Genomic DNA, 13606 nt, shown 5'->3' on the forward strand with positions numbered 1-13606 from the left:
TTTTTGTTTCTAAATTCTTGACAGCACAGTGAGCCAACAGCTCCCCCTCGGGAAAAGATGGGGAAGGCAGGTTTACCAGAAGCCTCAGGAGAAAATTTTTTGGAAGAACATGCCATGTTTTGTTTCAAACACACACCCCCTACCTCTCCCTATGTAACCTCAAACTCCATTACAACAAAGTTCTATGTGCCTTAGAAAAGACATATTGACATATTGATTTTAAACACTAAACCAAACAGCAAATGCAATGGGACTTCCTGGGCAGGCTGAGCAGGGATACAGGTGAGAACCCAGGGCGGCTCTCTTGGAGGAGGCACCTGATTGGCTTGATGACATCTGATTGACAGCTCAGGCCAAAAAGGTTGGCAGGCCTGAAGGGGTGGGAGGGTTAACAGCCCAATTGTAAAATCAATGTCATAAATGCTTGGTAAGTTACAGGAACATGCGGGAAGGGGAGGCCACGATTGATAAAGGAGAACAGCTTTGATGCTTCACCAGGGACTCGCGTATCGACAGCAAAGCCAATCTCCTCTCAAGTCTGGGCTGGGCTAGAGAAACCTGCAAACGTTTACCAATTAATTGGTGGGCTTTTCTTGTTCTGCACTTCTCTTCCTCCTCCTCCTTCACTAATTATCCAAAGGAAGAGTTGGGACTCTGAAAAACTTGCCTAACTTAGTTTTCTATTCCCAAGCAAAAGATGTCAAGAAAGGGTGACATTGTGGCCACCTCTGAAGTACAGATGACCCTGTGATTGGATGACAACCCCATGACAGGGGACGTGTGGGAGACTGCTCATTTGCAGGGTTAACAGCTCATTAAGATGGGGGTGGTAAAGGAGGCCCCAGTTCAGAAGCTGAGCTGCCTGCTCTGGCCACAACAGCAGAGCCTCAGACAACCCTTGCTTTAGCAAACCATGTACAAGCAGCCTGAAAGTCATCAGGGATACTGTGAGAATGCAGGTCCAGACCCAGACAGAATCTGTATTTTAATGCCATCGCCTGAAGCTGGGAATGAAAAGCTTGAGGCACTCTGCTTTGAATCTTCACTACATTGCCAGCTCCTCTGAGGTATTTATACTACCAGGTGACCACGCAGGGTCAGGCTTGGGCTCCCACACTCCTGGGAGGAACAGGGATGGGGGTGCAACAAGATGGAACCCGAGGAAAGATGAGTAACTCTCTTAAACTTGCTCAATTCTGTAGTTCAAGGACCTCAGGCCCGCCACCACTCTCCTACCCTGCTGGTCGGCCGGCCAGCCATCTAGCTCTGTTTATCAGTCAGTCAATAAGAAAAAGGTAGTTCTTACTTAAGGAGGCAGAAGTCAACTCGGCAGGTCGATCAGCACTCTGTCTGTAAACACAGTTTCCCGTAAAATCAATGATCTTCAGTTACAGAGGGCGGCCTGGGAGCCCGGCAGGTCCCCAGCTCTCACAGGCAGCCCCGCCAACATGTTCTGTTTAGACCCCCATTTTGCTCTCCGGGCTCTGTGCCCCTTTCCTCATCTTTCACTCACACCACCAGGCCAGTTCACACATCACAGACCCTCAACTACTCCTGTAGTCAGCTTCTGTTGTGCCACTTTCACCCCAAAATTGCCTTTAAACACAGCTGCCTTGTAGTGTACTCCTTCCGCAACTTACTTTAGGTTTTAGTTTTCATAGTGAGGATACAAGGATTTAGACAAGGAAGTCCTCAAAGAACTTACTGGGTTCTTTTGATAGAACACAACCTTCTGTAAGACAGTTAAAAGGAAGCTACAGCAGTGACTTAGTGCTTACACCTGCCATCTGAGATGTGATCTTGTACTTCATCAAGAGCCTCCTCCCCAAGCCTACAGTTTCCTGGGAACCTCCCTGTGAAAGCCCTATGGATCTTTGCAAGTATCAGTCATTGTTTCTCAAAGACCATTTCAAAAGATAAAACTCCACCATATTTCCTTAGGGGACCTCCCCCCCGCCCCCCCACCATAGTCCTCCAATGTCCCCTTTAAGAAAATGTGCTATGACGGTGCCATCACATTCCTTTAAATAGATAGGACCAGGTACAGAGCGACAGTTATGGGGAAGCTGGGGGTGGTTGCTGCTATTAGAAAGGGGAGGGGGCTCCCACTGCTGCTCCAGCTCCCAGGGAATTAAACATGAACAGTCGCACTGTGTAATTTTAAATTGTTAATTAGCACAGGGTTAATTAGGCGGTCCTTTCACAAGAGGCTGTTTGGCAGAAAACCAAGAAAGGAAACAAAGGGGAAGGAAAGAAAAACAAAGAGAATAGAGACAGGGAGAAACTGTTGCCTCCACGAAAAACTCATGCAGAGTCACCAGAGCAGCAGACAGGCAGGCAGGTGGGCAATGTGGTTGCTTGGCGGTGCCCTGCACTGCTGGCGGGCCCTGCTGAGCACCAACTTCCTGAATGAAGGGAACTTGACGGTAGGTGTCAAAAGTTTCAGAAAGGAACATGCCCTTTGACTCAGCAATTCTCTTATTCTAGGCAAGGACCCAAGATAAGCATGAAGATTTAAGATTATTCATGACAACATTTATTACAGGGGAAAAGAGAAAAATAAAAAGATGGGAATAATCTGATGAAACAAGGGGCTCTCTAAATAAATGAAGAGTGTAAGGCATTTCATAGGGTGTTATCAAAGAAATCTTTTTCTTTTTAAGAAACTATTTACGGGCATGGGAAAACGATCGCCCAGGGCCATAAGTCATTGAAAGGTACACAGGCAGGCACAGGGAGACGCCCGGGGTCGGTATCAAAAGTTTGACAACAGTGATTTCTGGGGATGAATGGGGCCACTGGGCAATTTCATCTCCCCCTTTGTGTGTCTTTATTTCCCAAAGCTTTTTCAAATTAAAAAGATCATAATGGAAGCCATCACCATTTGATTCCAGCATGGCATTATGGGCCTCGGGGGAGATACACCACCTTGATCCCCATCGCCTCTCTAGGAGAAAGATGCCACTTTTATGCCTGTCTTAAAGACGAGGAAGCTGAGGTTGCCCAAGGTCAAGCAGCCTAAGTGAAAAAAGTGCTGTGGGGCTGCGGAGCCTTGCTCTTAGCTAGGGTAGCATGTTTTTCTTTAATGTCGATTTCTCTGAGAAACCCAGAAGGTCCCTACATCCGACACTCACATTCAATCTGTATGTCCCAGGGGACTGTCTCAGGCTCACAGGACGCCAGAGTTGCTGTGCTAGGGAACCCTGCCAATTCACACAGATGCCCTTTTTTATTGGGATAGTTTGGGGGGAGGAGGGTTAAACTAGAACCCCTGTATATCTTCACACATGACAGAGGGGACAGAGAGTGAGAGGAGCTGCTGCAGAGAACTGAAAGGTAACTTTGATATGCCAAACAAACAAGAAATGTGTTCACTTCCTCACTGTCTGTTGTGCATCTACTATGTGTCAGACGCTAGGGAAACTTGACAAACATCGTCACTCATATTCTTATGCGCTTGAGACCTCAGACCAACAAGTATGATGTCCAGTGATGAAAAGCACTCAGAAGTAACAGTCAGAGAACCAGAGGGATGTGTGTCCATCATATGGAGTAATGACATTAGACTGGAGAGGATGTGATGTAGCTTATATAACACAAGTTCCTCAGAGTTTTAGAAAGATTCAACAACTCTGAATAGCATCTAGTAATCCTGAGCTGGAGTAGGGGGTGGTGTCCATAAGACCCTGCAGAGTTCCGTTAGGACATCCTTCCCCTTAACAGGTTCAGTAAGAAAACGTACATAAAATAAACTGAAACACAGCCTCACTTAGGTTCAATGATCTGAGAAATACAGTGGAGCAGATTTTTAAAATTTATTTCAATAAGGTATCCTAAAGTTTACCATTTCTTTGTATCCAGGATAGCAAATGGTCTTTCAGATTATAATGCCTGGTGGATTTTATAGCTGCTGGATGCCACTGCATAACTTTTCCACTCAAAGGTCAGAACGTGTCTGACAAGCCTCTGGTTCCTGCCTTCTTGCTTATCCTCTCCACTGAAATCATGATGTGAACCACAAGACCAACATGCAAAACACCTAAAGCTAAAAGGACTAACTATTGTGCTAAATGGTGAATCAAGACTAAAAAAAATCCTGACAAGTTGTAGCAAACAGGCTCATAGGAACAACATGGAATTTTGAAAGGATAATCATGAATTCCTCTTTAATTTCAGGTAATCACTACTAAAACCAAAAGACAGAAGAGACTTTGATTAACAGGAATTCAAGCAAAGAGAAAGAGAAGAAAACCCTGAGTGTAACTTCACTACCAACAGGGGCCCAAAGCTAACATGGTGGCCCAAGACACCAGTGACCTGTGACTACTGAGGTACAGTCACCTGTTGCAATTCAGCGTGTTCCCAGCCTCATCATTTTCCCTGTCTGCACTCTGCAGAATCTTGCAAGAGGTGTGCTTCAGACGGAGAAACCCAAATTTCTTCAGAATGGCTGGATGAATGGACTGCTCAGAGGTTGGGGAAAGGAAAGAGAAGGGCCACCAGTGGCTAAGATGACTGTACTCAAGCACGGAAGCATTGCCTGCCATATTCATGACGTGTCTTCCACGTGGCTTAACTGGGAGTAATAAGGGGAATTTATAAGGGATTAGAGTTCCATTCAGTATAAACAAAAATCTACGTCAAGATTATCAAAGTTCCCCAGTGGAATGCTGACTCTGAGATACTACACATCCTGGCTTCCTGAGTAGAAAAGAAGAGGGGTCTTGCTGTGGTTGGGAGACTCCATCAGGCAGCCTCCTAGCTCTCATATCTGGGTTACTCAGGCAGCTCTGCGGTCCTGTGGCACCACGCATGTGGTAGTATGCTGCAGCTCCGCGTTATCCCACTGCCATAATTTTCTATTGACTTAGCTTTGCTGTAAGGTGGTGGACAGCTGGAAGTAGGTTCTGTGTCTCCTTCATCTCTGTATCCTCCACATCCAAGGTGTAGTATGTGCTTAATGAAACAATGAGGGGAATTGAGGCAGTGGGAGAAAAGCTAACACTTCAAGAGGAAAAAGGTGACTCCAGCTGTTTTTTGTTTGCTTTTTTCTGTTAGTGGAAAAAATGTCTCTACTAAATGGCAGGACTCCTGGGAGAAATGATCACTTCTTGGGTTTGGGGTGAGGAGGGTACAAGAGGACCCCAGAACATCTTCTTCAACCAAAACATAAGGAAATACTGCATGAATCAGGACAGCATGCCAGAAGGACATGAACAGGTTGAAGGGGCTCCCGCTGCCCAAACCTGGAACAGTGTGAGCCAGAAAATGGAATGAGTGTGAACTAGAGTCTAATGTATAATAACATTAGAAGCCAGAATATCATACTTTCATAAGTTTAAAAAAATTAATGTAAGAGAAAGAAAATTTCCTTGAGGTAGAAATCCAACTAAGAAATGCAGAAGGACTCAAAGAGTGAGAACACTGTCATCTGGTAGTCACTGTAATAATGACCATTCAGAAAAGAACCAATGGATACTAAATTCGGCAGGTGAAAGCTTTAATCGTTGCAGGGGATTTACAGTCCAAAGTAGCTCCCCCACAATATACTTATTAATTAGAGAAGGAAAAACAGTAACTTTACAGTGGAGAAACCTGGCACTGTCACCTCCTGACTGGAATTAACATCGCCAGTTCACATCACTGGGAGTGAGACAAACAGACATCATGTGCCTGCTGAGAGGATACACAGAGAAGAACACAACATCCCTTCCCTGACATTCCTGCCAAAAATGCAAAACCTGAATCTAATCATGAAGGAACATCAGTCATCCAAATTGAGGACGTCTACACAATGTCCCATGCTCTTCAGAAACGGCTGTGTCACAGAACAGACCAGCTGAAGGACTGTTTCCGATTAAAGGAACACGACAAATGAATCTAACACAGAATCTGGGGCTCTCTTCTATAAATGGGCATAACCGGGACAACCGGCAAAATCCGAACAAGGGCTGTGAGCTGGATAATAGTAGCATAGGAATGTCTATTTCCTAACTTTGATAACTACAACGCGGTCACATAAGAGGATATCTGTTCTTTTCAAAGAAAAACACACTAATGTAGTTAGAGGTGAAGGGGCATGACTTCTGCATTTTCAAACAGTTTAGGAAAAAAGTGTGTGTGTGCGAGCGCATTGCACACAGAACTAAAAAGTCAGAACATGGGATGACAGTAACAGGGGTGGATTCGGGATGCAGGTTATGTTTGTTCTATTATTACAACTTTGTCCAACTGAAGTTATGTCTAATGAAACAAAAAAATAAAATGGACTGGTGGGAAAACTGTACATACAGAACCCTCAAAAAATGCACATGAACAGGCCACCCATCCTGATTCCCAAGTCCTTATCTTCATGGAAAATGTGCTCCTGGCTCCATAAAAGGAGGGAAGCTCCAGGGATGGACAGGGAGATGTGTGCTCTTCCTTCCTCTTGAAGAGAGCATCCCACAGACTTCTGCGTGGAGAGGACAAACCACCACCCTATCTTGGTCAGAATTTCAAGTAAGACAAAGCTGAAGGATATTTCCCCGAGACATCTGTCTGCGACCCTGACTGGGGACAGACTCCCCAGCGTGGGGGAAAGGAGCTCTAAATCTGAGCACGAGGGTGGCCACCACAGAGACCTGTGTCTGCAGAGGGTGAGTGCTGCTGAATCTGGACTAAAATATATTAGAGATAAAAAATACACAGCGAGTAAATTGTCAAAAATAATTAATGTGGTATGGTAACATATACATCAAGAGGTGAGAGCCTGTATTTCTGAATCATATGCAGTGTTGTAAACCAGTGTTGCTGTAATTAAAAACAAACAAACAAAAAGTAGAAAAGAAAAAGGCAAATCACCACCACCACCTAAAGACAACCCAAATTTTGCACTAAGTAGAAATCTCATTCAAGGGGCAAAAAGGTAATATCCTTGTCCGTTTAGCTTGGAACCCACTCAGGAACCGCATCGACTCCATTCTAACTGCATTTGTACATCACTGCGGCATATAAGTCAGTGTGCGTGAAACCGTAATAGGTGAGATTCCATCTGATTGGAAGCGATTTCCCAGTAACCTTGAGAATGATTCTGCGCCACAGCAAGGTCAGGGAACACACACAGGCTTGAGCAGGTCCCTCGCGCTCCAAGTGCCTGGAAGGGCCAGAGAATCACCCAGGCCCCAGGCTTCATGTTTGCTCATAAGTGTATCCGTGCTATTTCCAGAATGAACATAAATCAACCTCTAGGAGAAAACTGCTAGCTCAGTTCATTCTGCAGGGAATCCACAGCCGCCACAATACTCTGGTGACAGAGGAGTCAAGGAGGGGAGGAGGAGTGGCGGAGATCAAAAGCAGGAACCCAATCTGTGGGTGCTGGAAGAGATGAGCCGGTATGGAGGGGAAAGAGAATGCTGGTTTTGTTTTCACTGTATCTGTAGATACATTCACAGTTTATCAACTATGAAACCCCTGAACACAATAATAAAAAGTAAAACTACCCAGGGAACAGATGTATTTAGCCTTGTTCTAGAAAACGACCTGGAAAAATTTAACCAGCTAGTCACCCGTGTGCACCCCAACACACAGGCACTTCTGCCAGCCAGCGCCCCGAGGCCTTGCCACTATCTCCTCAAGACCGAAGACCAGCATGTGGGTCTGTTCCTGGCCTGGCTGGTTCACCCCTGACGTAGATTTAATCACTGTGAAGCACTGCAGCCCCTCCCAGGACTGAAGCTGCACTTCCATTCATCAAGCCTGGGCACTGTAAGCACCCTGCTCCAGGCGCTACTAGCCCTGGCAGGCTTCCCCACCACACCTGTGCCCGCCCCTACAGCTTCCCTGGTGAACCTGGACACATTCCGGCACTAACTGTGAGCCACTGTGCGTCAATGTTTTCTTTGCACACCCCAAACTTTTCAACTCCTCCCAATTTCCTCCATATGATCCCATTTCTGATCTCTTGCTACTGGGCTCCAGAGCAAAATCTAGGCAATGACAGAAAATGTGCCATCTGGTCCGTTACATTTTCAATCTGGTGGTTCACAAAACTGAATTTATGTTAAATCATTTCCCCTGGCTAAGGTACTATGAGCTCATTATCTAAAAGGAGGGCCGGGGACCATACGAACAGAAAGACTCCACAGCTAAAATTCCACCAGCCAAAAGCCAGTGACAGAAGAAGAGTTTTTAGGGGTTTACCCCTCTGCGCACCTGTAGTTACAGATCTTCTTTACCAGCCTTAAATGGGCTCATGAAAGTTTTCCTGTTCTTGTGATTAAATATTCTTCATACGTTAGAATTAGTGGTTGCATCGATGCTGTGTCCCACAAACACTGCATAATTTCTTCAATTTCTAGTACTGGACATGTCAGCAATTCCTATACTTTGCTGCTAATGCAGCAATAAACTCCTATCAATCTTTGTGCATATATAAAAACAAAATTAATAAAAGTAAGTAGCAGCCCCATGGCTGCCCATTTAGAACAGCCAGGCATGTTTTGAAGCTCTGCTTGAAGCAGATGTCATTTCATTCTATTCTTGCAACAGTCCATTTTACAGATAAGGAAACTGAGGCTTAGAAGGTAATGTACCTGAACAAGTCGTGTAGCGGTAAGCCTCCCTCAACTACTCTAAGACCCTGGCTCTTAGCCACACTTTCTGTCTCTATTTCCTTAGGACGTGTTTCCGGCAGTGGATGGGCTGGTTCAAAATCCAGGAGCACTGAAGGCCCTCTGGCATATGCCAAACTGCTCTCCAGGAAAGTCCTTCCAGCTCACACTCACACTGGCACATGAGCACCAATTTCCCTGCACCCTCAATAGCAGGTACTACTAGGGTTAGAAACAAAGTTGTCACTTTGGCAGGAAGGAAATGATAGAACCCATCTGCAAATACTTATTGATAATTCCTACTTCTTTTGTGAATTGACGATTAGTAAGCGGTCCTGACAGGCTTTTACTGGCAGCCCCTCCCACTCTCTACCATGAGTCTATGCTCCATGCTTCCCAGTGGAGAGTCTGACCCACTCCCATTGCCAGGTTGGACAATACTCTCTTAACCTCCCTTCAGACCTCAGTTCCTTGAAACAAGTGGACTCTGTCCACTTTACTTTCTCAACAACAGGCTTCTGGAGCTGGGCGAGTTCCTCCCCCCATGTGGAGAGAGCCGTGTTGCATTAGTCACACTCAGCTTGGAGCGTGATTGTGCTGCAGAAACATTGCAGGGCTTAATCAAGGGATGCAGTTGCCAGAACCCACCCAGAATATAGGATCAGGCTCTTTTGGTGGGGGGGTTGGGGGAGGGGAGGGGGCAGTGGAGGCTGGACTGTCCTTGATGAATTAGAAGGCCCTAGAGCTCCACAACAGGTCTTCTCTGAGAAATCATCAATGCCTTCCTCAAGGGAGCCCATGGCTTTTCCTCTACTTTCATCTTCTCCAATCTCCCCTGTGATCAAAACTGCTGATCGGCACAGCTTGAGATTTTCTCCCCCCCTCACTTCTCTGACACAGTTTTCTGGTCCTCCCTCTCCCAATCTCAACATTGCCTGGCTCTCTTCCTGTTCCTGTAGCTCTCCACCACTGTAATTATTTTCCAATTATTTGATAAAATTCCCTATCACTAAAACCCCCAGAAATCTCTCCTCTGTTCTCCTAGAGCATTTAGCCATCATCATACTCTTCCCCCCATGGCTCTCTGTTCTTATCTCTGTACATCAACTACCTTAACTACTTCTGTGGTTTCAATTACTGAAATTATGAGTTTGACTCCCCAAACGAAAATTTCCATTCCTGCCCTACCACTTGAATTTGTGGCTCATCTTTTCCCCAGACCACAAGATGTCTGTAAATGGCCAGTCTTCCACCACTCATGTCCAAGCGGAACTGCCCTCGCTACCCCTGGCCCCTCCAGATACAATTCTAGGTACCATCTTGGATTCCAGAGAACCGAAAAGAATGACAGGTCTTGCCTCCCAGTATCATCAGGTACCTTTCCCATGCAAGAACCAAGTGCCAAAGTATTCACCAGATTGTTTCCAAGCATCCTAAGATATGCCCCTACACTGCTAGTGGGTCCTCACTCACTTTCCTCTAGCAGAATGGGCCTCCGTCCCCATCATCTCCACACCCTCACGTAGTCTTAAGCCCTTTGGCAGTCCCTTTTCTTCTACAACATTTACTCAAATCTTAGACATTCTTTATGAATACAAACTCAAGTTCCACAGGCAATAAAATCACCCCCATCAAGTCCAAAAATCTCTCCACTTGGGGACTATATACTACAGTAACCAGCAGCAGCAGTTGCTGCTACTCCTACAATAATCTTTCCTTGTTTCACCCCTCTTGCTCTTGTCTTTACAACTTGACTATAAGCTGCTGGAGGGCAAAAATCAGCCTGTCATTCTGTTTCTCTCTCTAGTACAATATTGATCATGTATTATTGACAAGGGGGAAAAATAGTGTACTTCTCTCTCGAGGTGGTATTAGTGGGAATGAGTTGATCTCAACATTGTAGGTAATTAATCACCAAAGCCCCAGTCATCTCAGGTCTGAGGCTCAGCTACAACAGCTCAGTATTTCACAGCACTCAGGTATACAGCTTAAATGTATCCTTTCCTATTCCAAAATTATGGAAGATCTGCAAGTCTTCACTGCAGTTGTTTAAAACAGTTAGCCAGTGGAACAGAAATCCAAAAAGCCAACCAAATTCCTAAATATAATTCCACTTGGAGGTAGGCTTTGGGGGCCTTAGGTATGGACTCCAGGCGTATCAAGCTCTGGGGGTTCTGCCTCATGGAAAACATCATCGAAACCATGTTCAGAAATTTGACAGGAGAACAAGTCTTCTAGAACTCCTGAATTCTTTGTCAGTATGTTAAATCTGAACATCAGGCACCACTAGTATAGTTCACAGCTGCCTAAACCTACGAGGGAGTTTGGGCTGACTCCATGTTTGCACTTGTAGTTTCAGGAATGCGGGGAGAGCAGCCACGGACTTTGAGCTTGCTTTCATACAGATCCGATCTATGTGAGAACAAATGAGGAACCTGTTACAGCAGCTTTTCTCTGGTCCTGTGGTAGTGCCTGGAAACCCCCATCCAACTTTCCTGGAGAGAGCAAATGCATGCTCTCCAAATAACAGCACCACCTGCTACTCACAGGGCTGGGAAGCTCTGAGTGTGGGCTGAGAAGTGGCCTGGGAAGGAAAGTCTCCTGAAACGGGCATTGCCAAAGTGCCTCTTTGAGAAAGGAGTGTTTCCTTCTCAGCAGGAAGAAAGCCGCTTGGTGGGCTCACCATCCGCAGGTTGCTCAGGCACGAGGCTCCGGAACTGGCACCATGACAAAACAAACAAGGGTTGCCCTTCGAAGGCTCATTAATGAGGACAGACACACGCACGCGTGTGTGCGCACACACACACATACACACGCCTCTCCCAAGCCCGGGCGCAGCAAGTTCTTTAGATCTTCCCTGGCTCGTTAGCATAAACAGCTTTTCAAGCAGCAGGGAGCAAGAGGGACTATGAAATAAAGCAGTAATGAAAGCTGGCACCGCCCAGCCGTTGGCAAGGACAGGAAGAGGGGATCCCTCCCAAAGGCAATACTACCACACAGGGTGTTCCCCAGGCCTCAGATACCTCTCCAGGTTTCTGCGCCGTAGTGACCCTCAACTTCCTGTCTGGGGGCACAACAAAGCCATTCTAGAATGTCCTAGCCATAGCTTCATTTTACTATGCTGCAGAGGGGAGAACTAGTACATATTGGATACTGTTCACTTTCTAGAGGCCTGGAGCTACTTCAAACTCTAATTGCCCTCTTTATGGTACAGTAGGGCAGCAGCAAGAAGAGCCCCCCGACCTCAGAGGGCTTCCCTATCTTAAACAGGGGGCTAGAGGGAGCGGGGGCTGGAGGCACACATTCTGAATGTGTTTGAAGGACTTCCAGATTCCACGGCTTAAAACCCAAATGGGTAGGTGGGTGTGAGAGCTGTGGGGAGGGAGGGGAGTGAACTTAATTGTGAGTACCACTCTTCCCACCCCCTCTGCAGCCCAGTGGTAATTAGGAAGTCCATTATTTGCACTGTTACTTTGAATCAAGAACAACAGATTGAGACAGATTTACCAATGGCCACGTCAAAGGGTGGCTCTGGGAATATGGCATAGCAACAAAGGAAAATTGCTTCAGGAGTAAGGAGCCAAGGGTTCACTTGTCCTTAACCTCCTGGAAGCCCCCCAAAGAGCCCAGTGGCCGTGGATAAGTTACACCTTCACCAGCTCAGCGAAAAAGGCACAGATGGTCTTTCTCCTCTTACTGCTCCAAATGGGTCAATAGCTGCTTGAAGACTCACCGAGTCCACGTTAAGTAGCTCTTGCATTAATTACGTGTGCAAGTCTCTTATCCAAGCATGGCTGAGTCCAAACAATTGAGTTTGGGACTGAGTGCGGTTACATCCTTTTCCTTAATGGCTTCCTGAACACCCCGGTGAGGTCTGATCCCTGGGGGAGGTGGCCAGTTCCAGTCATAAAATGTGATCAATGCAGATCAAGACCCTGCCCTAAGTGTCTAAGATGAAAGAGGAGAAACGTCTGCGCATATGTATACACATAGGAGGGATGTTTGTCCGCAGGAGGAACTTCAGCATTCACACGTGCCTTTCTGTCCCTAGAGCTCTGCCCACCCCCAGGAGGTCAGCGCGGGAATAAGAGGAGGTGCAGCAAGTGTCCGCGCAGCGCTGAGATGCCCTCACTCTGAGCACACCCCTGTTCAACTCCTCAGGCCCTCATACAATCCAGAGGCTGCTGGGCTCGGAAGTCTTAGACTTCTGTGCAAAACGTTTAGCCAAAACATCCCCTGGTTGCTCGAATGATTTATTCATTCATCACAAAATTATTTGAGGGCCACAATATCCACAGCATCTCTCCCAGCAAGACAGAGTTCCACTACCTGGCTCTCATTATCATCTACACCACACAAATGAGAACCTGAAGAGTGACCTTCACTGCACAGGCGGGGACAGAGTCAGCATTTCAGGTGGCTGCTGGATTCACCATATTCACACCATGATCTAAGTCACTGTAGCCCCCACCCCTTCCAGAGCCTTCCCGCTCTTGTATCGGACTCTGCCCCTCTATTAACCAGATGTGGCCACAGGGTGACCGCTGACGTCCACTGTATTTAAAAACTTGGCTCCACTGCTGCAATACAAGCTCTGGCAGGTGCCCTGAAACCCTATGGGGCTGGGGATTACTCTGGCCCCCACACTTCAGTTCCTCCTGCCACATGCCCTTGCCATTCCAGTGCCTCTCAGGGGTCCTGCCCTGAATCCACACGGGAGTCACCAATTAAAGGAACATTAGGGATGTTTGAGACTGACCATTTCCTGACAGCTCGAGATGGCTCCCCGCTGGGATGAAGGGAATGCTCTACTGCAGATACGGAGGAGACACTGCCAGAGCCACTGCACTGGCCTACACACAGGCATTTCTTCTCCTTTGATCCTGTCCAGCTGACAGGAGATGAGAGGATTTCTTGTCTACTGGCTCCTCTCAGGTCAGGTTCCCCACATCTTCACCTGCCCTGTACCTTCCCCAATCTGGGTGTCTTTGGCTTCGTTTCCCACTTAGGCTAGA

Source organism: Condylura cristata, unplaced genomic scaffold (assembly GCF_000260355.1).
Source record: "Condylura cristata isolate star-nosed mole 26May11 unplaced genomic scaffold, ConCri1.0 scaffold00028, whole genome shotgun sequence".
Taxonomy (NCBI): Eukaryota; Metazoa; Chordata; class Mammalia; order Eulipotyphla; family Talpidae; genus Condylura; species Condylura cristata.